General features: G+C 41.0%; 1 long non-coding RNA gene across 1 annotated transcript; it reads left to right on the plus strand.

The window, feature by feature from the left end:
• Positions 1-305: 305 nt before the first annotated feature.
• On the plus strand, positions 306-3,749 carry LOC141165262 (uncharacterized). Its single transcript, XR_012251123.1, has 3 exons — positions 306-393; positions 1,815-1,969; positions 3,249-3,749. It is a non-coding gene; the product is annotated as an uncharacterized lncRNA (long non-coding RNA).
• The last annotated feature ends 4,059 nt before the right edge of the window (positions 3,750-7,808 follow it).

A 7,808-nucleotide genomic window follows, 5' to 3' on the forward strand; every position in this document is an offset into this window, starting at 1 on the left:
GTATCAGAAGCTGATGGAGGTTAATGATTACAGGGGCCCCTACACCAGGATTGTAGTAAACACAATTTTTGGAGCCCCTGTTCTTGCCTAATCTGTCCCGCCTCTCCAATGTGGCAGTGGAACACTAAGTTTTTCCAAATTCATTTATTAAATGCTTTTTTTCTGTAATAATTTTGGAAAGTCACTGCAAGAAATCCCCATGATTGCATTGTAAGAACTTACGCTATCACTCGCTTATAAAGGATTAATTACTATAATGATCATTTAAGAGACAGTTACTGCATCAAGTCTATGTCATGTGTTCAGCAGTGAGGAAGAGGAGGGAGAAGTGGGCATGGAGGATATAACACCAAAGATAACAGAGGAAGATGGCGACAGAGATAACACCGGACTGTAAGTAGAGAGACAGTGGCATATACAGATATTATGGGATGTATACGATTGTAGATGTTTAGTAGTAGCTGATGAATGACTTGTTATCACTGGGTAGAGATGGAGGAACATATAAAACATGGCTGTACATATACACGACTGTAGTTCTGCCTCAGTAAAGGGGTCAATGAATGTCAGTTGGGGAGAAATAGGGTAATGAACAGAAGTTCACAGAAGGATCCATAAATGGAATAAGGTCACAGAAATCAGTGCCTCCTATGTGCCCCGTTTGGCCCTTTAGTGCCCTACTGGATGACAATTTCCAGTTTATTGCTCATATAGCACCCAAATGGCACAGAGGAGCATCACAGAGAATCTGTCAGTAGGATCAACCTTCCTAAGCCGTCCATATTGGCGGATCCAAGGATCCAACATCTGCTTATTTGTAAACCATAATCACTTTCATCCTGCTGGGTGGCAAAAAAAAAAATTGCAAATATTTTTGTCAGAATTTTGCAGCGTTCACAACAAAAATTTGTGATTTGTCCGAATGTGTGAATGTGCCCTAAGTGTGCTGCCATGTATTGACCCATTCATTGCTCAGGCCCTTCCATAAAATAAATAAGGTAATCCGGCTTGTACAATTTTTGATTTGTTCAGTGGATATAGGATTTCTGTATATTGTGCTGATCGAGTTACATGGAGTCTAAAGGGGGTTCCCCATAAACAACATATCCCCTATCCATAGGATATGTTTTAGATTTATGATCTTTCAGGGGCCGTCCACTCGGACTGTCACTAATCAGACCAGGTTTCCCCAAATTTTTCAGTATGAATGAAGCTTTGCTGAGCATGTGCAACCACTTACTGTCTATAGGAGTGGTGGTCGCACATGCTCAGTAATGCTTCCTTAAAACAGGTAATTTTGAGATCCCTGTCTTTGTGATTGGTGGGGGTCCTAGAAAATCGATGTCTATCTATCCTGTGAACAAGTGATACATGTTGTTTTCAGGACAAGTTCAAAATTCTGCTGGTTTCCTGATACCAGTATGGAAACTGGCATTAAAAGGGTATTCCACAGTAAGTGATGGCTTCTTGCTAGGTCATCACTTAATGATGACTGGTTGTCTGACCGCTGGGACCCCCACCAATTCTAAGATTGAAGGGGGCGCAGCGCTACATCCTCTTCAAGGGTGGGTCCGAAGATCGGATAACAGGCGATATCACGACAAGCCCTTACAGGAATGGGATCAATTCCTGATATGGGATCGTGGGTTTATGAGGACAGTTTAGTTCAGGAAAAGGACATCTACTAGTCAGGGACAAGTCGTGATTATGACTGTAAAACAGGAAAAAAATTATAAAACTGCATTGTGTAAATGACAAGAAAACCCATAACTCAAATTCCCATTAATTTGTCTTTTTTCCGGTTTCTTGTGCAGAAAGGGTTTGATGTTTTTTTGCATCCATGATTTTCAACACTCTGGATCTGATGGAAAACAAAACTTTCTTGAAAAAACTAAAGTTTGGCACTGGAGATGGCAATTTGCAATATTACTTATTCAACTGGAGATGCCCAGCTATGGAGTCTGAAAAGGTGCGAATATACCTACAATGGACAGGAACATCTCACCCAGAAGCTGAGATACAGGGAGATGTTTAATGGGATCCTCGCACTGTAGAATTGCCTTAATTGTCCCCATCTTGTTGCTGAATTTTAGGAGACATAAGGTCACAATTTTTTGTTTTCCAGGGTTGAGGAACTCCAAAAAATATTTTGTTTTCCTGAAAGCATTTATTTCACCTCAACCTCCTCTTCACATACTGACATCAGATAATTAGAATTATACGTTTGGGAAGAAGAGACAGGGCTTTATCTCTGGCTGGGCGATAATTAAAGGGGATGTCCCACCGTTAAATCAGTATTTTTAACTATCTAGTTAAGAATCACATTAATTTGCATTGTATAGTGCCACCTGGTGTTGAAAGTGTATGGCAATGTGCACGTCCACCTACTGAGCTGAGTGTTGGTGGTCACACATGCTCAGTCACTCTCCCCACAGCTTGGTGACTGCTTGTCAGGGAAGGAGCAGAGCCTCTGCAGTAACCTATCTGCCAGAAATGGAAGGAGTCCAATTCTGTGCAAAGGGAGGACCTATGAACACAGATTAGCAGCAGAACATGACAAATATATGAAAGCAAAATGATGATACGAAATCCTGATGCTGGAAACATGCTAAATTACTATCAAATAGCTGCTAGCTGCCTTCCAAGAATATTATCAGCTGCCAGAAGTGGAAGGAGTCCATGTCTATCCAAAGTTGTGGCTCTAGCAGTACAGATTAGCAGCAGAACATAAGAGATACATGAAAGTCAAATAAAAGATACACAATCAGTATGCTAGAAACATGCTAAATTATTATAAAACAGCTGCTATCTGCCTTCCAATACCATTATCAGCTGCCAGAGGTAGAAGGAGTCCATGTTTGTCCAAAGTTGAGGCTCTAGCAGTACAGATTAGCAGCAGAACATAAGAAGTACATGAAAGTATAATAAAGATCCACAATCCTGATGCTAGAAACATCCTAAATTACTATAAAACAGCTGTTAATTGCCTTTTTTACTAAAATTAATAGCTGCCAGAAGTGGAAGGAGAACGATTTTGTCCAGTATGTTGCCCTAGGTGCACAGATTAGCAGCCACACTAATGGGGACACATGGAAATCAAAAAACGATGAAAAATGTATTATTTTTTAGAGAAAGTTTGCAAATTACTTTAAAATGACTAATAATGAAGCCCCTGCACCCCCTTGTCTTTTGAGAATCATCTGTACTTTGCTTTTTTTTTCTCTTTTTGGGTCGGCCTGGTGTTACAGTAAACTCCGCCATAGTAGACCGCCTCAGTCATTGGAGCTGCTCTTCAGAGGAGACAAGCACAAAGTGAAGAAGATGCTGGAGCCACCAGGTGGTGTGAAGGAAAGGAGGCAGCAGCCTGGGCAGCTTTGCCACCACACAGAGATCGTCGTCGTCATGTCCTCCTGGCGTACATCCTTTATTTACAGGGCTAAAAGCAACACAAAATATCTGTCCCACAAAGAGATAATACAGAAGCACAAGTTCCTTTAAGCTTGGAAAGATCTAACTTTGCAAGGACATGATAGATCATTTGGTCTTCTCGTCACCATTGTTTTGCTTTGTTATTTTTCTATACGGATCTGACTCCGGATTGCATGTGAAACAAACTTTTCCGATTTGGCAATGCACCTTCGAATGTAGCGTCTCAACCATGTGATTATCAAAGGGCCAAAAATAAGTCACTGTACAATGGATCTCAGGACTATTCTTGCGAGCGAGTGTGAGGTTAGAGTAAATACGAAACATCCATGGAGTGATCGCAGTGTCGCCTTCTTATCCTTTTCCCCTGCAAAAGTATTCCTTCCTTTCAGGTCTTTAAGTAAAGCGTATTTGAAATAAAAAAGATAGAAATTTCACTTTATTGTCAAATATTACTATAATGTGAGACTGTCAAACCCTGTATTAGATGATCTTCTGTGACTGTGTCCCCATGACAACCCTTCTTGCCCCAATGCTAAAGGCAGTACTTTATCTTTGGGCATCATAGAAGATCTGGGTAAAAAAAATAAATAAATCTGAATTCTGACTGGTAACAATGAGGCCCTGTGTTACTGTCAGATGGTCAAGAAGTGTTATCATGGGGACACACATAATATCTTATCACAGACTGGATTGTGGATACTGGGAGTTTTCTGTTAAAGGGAAGCTGTCATCTCACTTGTGCTGTCTGATCCGCAGGCAGAATGAATCAGACACCGTGTGTTACTGCAGCCGTGTGTGTTTTACTCTGAAACGCTGCAGCATCTGAGAAAGAATAGTTTGAAAAGTCGGCCGGGGACCATGTGTCTGAGATGACTAGTCCAAGGCAGGTCCTGGTGGCTTCTGGCCTCCCTGATCCCTTTGACAAGTCTCTCCTATTACACACACATAGAGAGACCTGTCAGTCTAGGGGAACGGGGGTGGGGAGGAGCTGCCAGAGTCCGATACTTGGACTAGTCATCTGAGACACACAGTCCCCTGCCGACTTTTCAAACTGTTTTGTCTGACGCCGCGTAAAACCTACACGGCTGCTGTAACACACAGTGTCTGATTCATGCTACAGTGCTTCAGACAGTACAAGTCAGATGATAGGCTCCTTATAACAAGGTCAACAAACAAAACAAAGTCACGTGCTGACTTATGCAACTTACAGTATATCCAGTAGATAGTACTCATATGAACAAAGTGTAAACTTTAAACTGGGTCGTCCAGTTTTGGCGGAAGCTGCAGTGATTGTCGAATACTAACAGTGTGAAATATACACACTGTTAGGATTCGGCTCCGTTTATCGATTTCAGCGGTCATCATGTGATCTGCACACTTGAGGTCACATTCCGACTAGATTCTCATCTGCTACTCTCAATAGGACACTGAGCGAAGTGAATGAGAATATAGTCGGCACGTGACTGCAAATATGGAAATCACAGAATAGCCATGACTACACGAATGCTGAAACCCGAATCCTAACAGTGAGTACATTGCACAATGTTTGGAATCTGGCTAGCTGCATCATATGCTGAAAACTCTGCAAAAGCTGGACAACCCCTTTAACATTACACAATGTAGGCTGTAAATTTGTGTCATTGTTACAGCAAAACGGTTGTCCAGCTAACCAATAAAAGTTGTTTTAAAGTGAAGACAAAATGATAACATTTACTAATGTAATTTACTTTTAAAGGGTTAAAGGGGAGCGATTATCACAAAATTACTATTGTTTAAATCAGAATTTTGTGTTAAATGTATTTTGTTTAAATTTTTGGCAATTATTTTTTTTTTTTCACCTATCACAATCTGTCTCAAAAATTCAAAATAGAAATCTTGCAATTCTCACACCGGCCACTGGGGCTTTTTTCATCTCATACTTTCTGTTGTTAAAGGGAAACAACACATGTACATTAGCAACAAGGGTGCCTTATAAATTTTACGTACCAAAAACGCACTAAAAACCTGCGTTTTTGACGTAGCTTCTTTCCTGCCAAGAGATCAGGTTTTGCTGCAGAAAAAAAACGCTGAAAAAACACAATGTGTGAACATAACCTTAGACAGCAGTAATGTTTTTTTCCATTATGTCTAGCACCTTGCACTTTTCTTATTGATACTGCTCCTTACTGGTTTTCCATAGATTTTGGCCTTTGCTAATATCAGACTGTTCATATTGTTATGTTCAGATGTTATTCACATTTTGTGATAGTTCAGGTTCTCCCTGCTATTTTATTATATACATTTTTAATATATTTTCTAAATAAAATTGATATTTTTTATATATTTAGAGCATATGTCTCTTCTTGAACCTGTTGAATAATTCTCAGGCTGTGAGGTTATATACACTGCTCAAAAAAAATAAAGGGAACACTCAAATAACACATCCTAGATCTGAATGAATGAAATATTCTCATTGAATACTTTGTTCTGTACAAAGTTGAATGAGCTGACAACAAAATCACACACAAATCATCAATGGAAATCAAATTTATTAACCAATGGAAGCCTGGATTTGGAGTCACCCCCAAAATTAAAGTGGAAAAACACACTACAGGCTGATCCAACTTTGATGTAATGTCCTTAAAACAAGTCAAAATGAGGCTTAGTATTGTGTGTGGCATCCACGTGCCTGTATGACCTCCCTACAACGCCTGGGCATGCTCCTGATGAGGGTGCGGATGGTCTCCTGTGGGATCTCCTCCCAGACCTGGACTAAAGCATCTGCCAACTCCTGGACAGTCTGTGGTGCAACATGACGTTGGTGGATGGAGCGAGACATGATGTCCCAGATGTGCTCAATCGGATTCAGGTCTGGGGAACGGGCGGGCCAGTCCATAGCTTCAATACCTTCATCTTGCAGGAACTGCTGACACACTCCAGCCACATGAGATCTGGCATTGTCCTGCATTAGGAGGAACCCAGGGCCAACCGCACCAGCATATGGTCTCACAAGGGGTCTGAGGATCTCATCTCGGTACCTAATGGCAGTCAGGCTACCTCTGGCGAGCACATGGAGGTCTGTGCGGCCCTCCAAAGAAATGCCACCCCACACCATTACTGACCCACTGCCAAACCGGTCAAGCTGAAGGATGTTGCAGGCAGCAGATCGCTCTCCATGGCGTCTATAGACTCTGTCACGTCTGTCACATGTGCTCAGTGTGAACCTGCTTTCATCTGTGAAGAGCCTGATCTATCAATATAAAAAAAGAATTAATCCGATCGGTAAACGGCGTAACGAGAAAAAAATTCTAAACGCCAGAACTACATTTTTTGGTCGCCGCAACATTGCAATAAAATGCAATAATGGGCAATCAAAACATCGGATCTATCCCAAAATGGTATAAATAAAACTTCAGCTCGGTGCGCAAAAAATAAGCCCTCACCCGGCCCCAGATCCCGAAAAATGGAGATGCTACAGGTCTTAGAAAATGGCGCTATATATTTTTTTTTTACCAAACTTTGAAATTTTTTTTCACCACTTAAATAAAAAAGAACCTAAACATGTTTGGTGTCTACGAACTCATAATGACCTGGAGAATAAAAATGGCAGGTCAGTTTTAGCATTCAGTGAACGTGGTAAAAAAAATGAAAAAAAAACATCTGTGGTATTGCACTTTTTTTGAAATTTCACCGCACTTGGAATTTTTTTCCTGTTTTCCCGTACAAGATATGGTAAAACTAGTAATGGCGTTGAAAAGTGCAACTCGTCCCACAAAAAATAAGCCCTCACATGGCCATATTGACCAAAAAATAAAAACGCTATGGCTCTGGGAACAAGGGGAGCAAAAAATTAAAATGCAAAAATGGAAAATCCCAGGGTTGCGAAGGGGTTAAAGTACACTCTGCACCCCATCTTGACTGAAAAAAAACAGAAATGTAGAAATTTTTGCAAATTTATTAAAAAAGAAAACTGAAATATCACATGGTCATAAGTATTCAGACCCTTTGCTCAGTATTGAGTAGAAGCACCCTTTTGAGCTAGTACAGCCATGAGTCTTCTTGGGAATGATGCAACAAGTTTTTCACACCTGGATTTGGGGATCCTCTGCCATTCTTCCTTGCAGATCCTCTCCAGTTCCGTCAGGTTGGATGGTGAACATTGGTGGACAGCCATTTTCAGGTCTCTCCAGAGATGCTGAATTGGGTTTAGGTCAGGGCTCTGGCCGGGCCAGTCAAAAATGGTCACAGAGTTGTTCTGAAGCCACTCCTTTGTTATTTTAGCTGTGTGCTTAGGGTCATTGTCTTGTTGGAAGGTGAACCTTCAGCCAAGTCTGAGGTCCAGAGCACTCTAGAAGAGGTTTTCATCCAGGATATCTCTGTACTTGACCGCATTCATGTTT

Source organism: Phyllobates terribilis, unplaced genomic scaffold (assembly GCF_046119375.1).
Source record: "Phyllobates terribilis strain yellow unplaced genomic scaffold, ASM4611937v1 Scaffold_11__3_contigs__length_659146591, whole genome shotgun sequence".
Classification (NCBI taxonomy): domain Eukaryota; kingdom Metazoa; phylum Chordata; class Amphibia; order Anura; family Dendrobatidae; genus Phyllobates; species Phyllobates terribilis.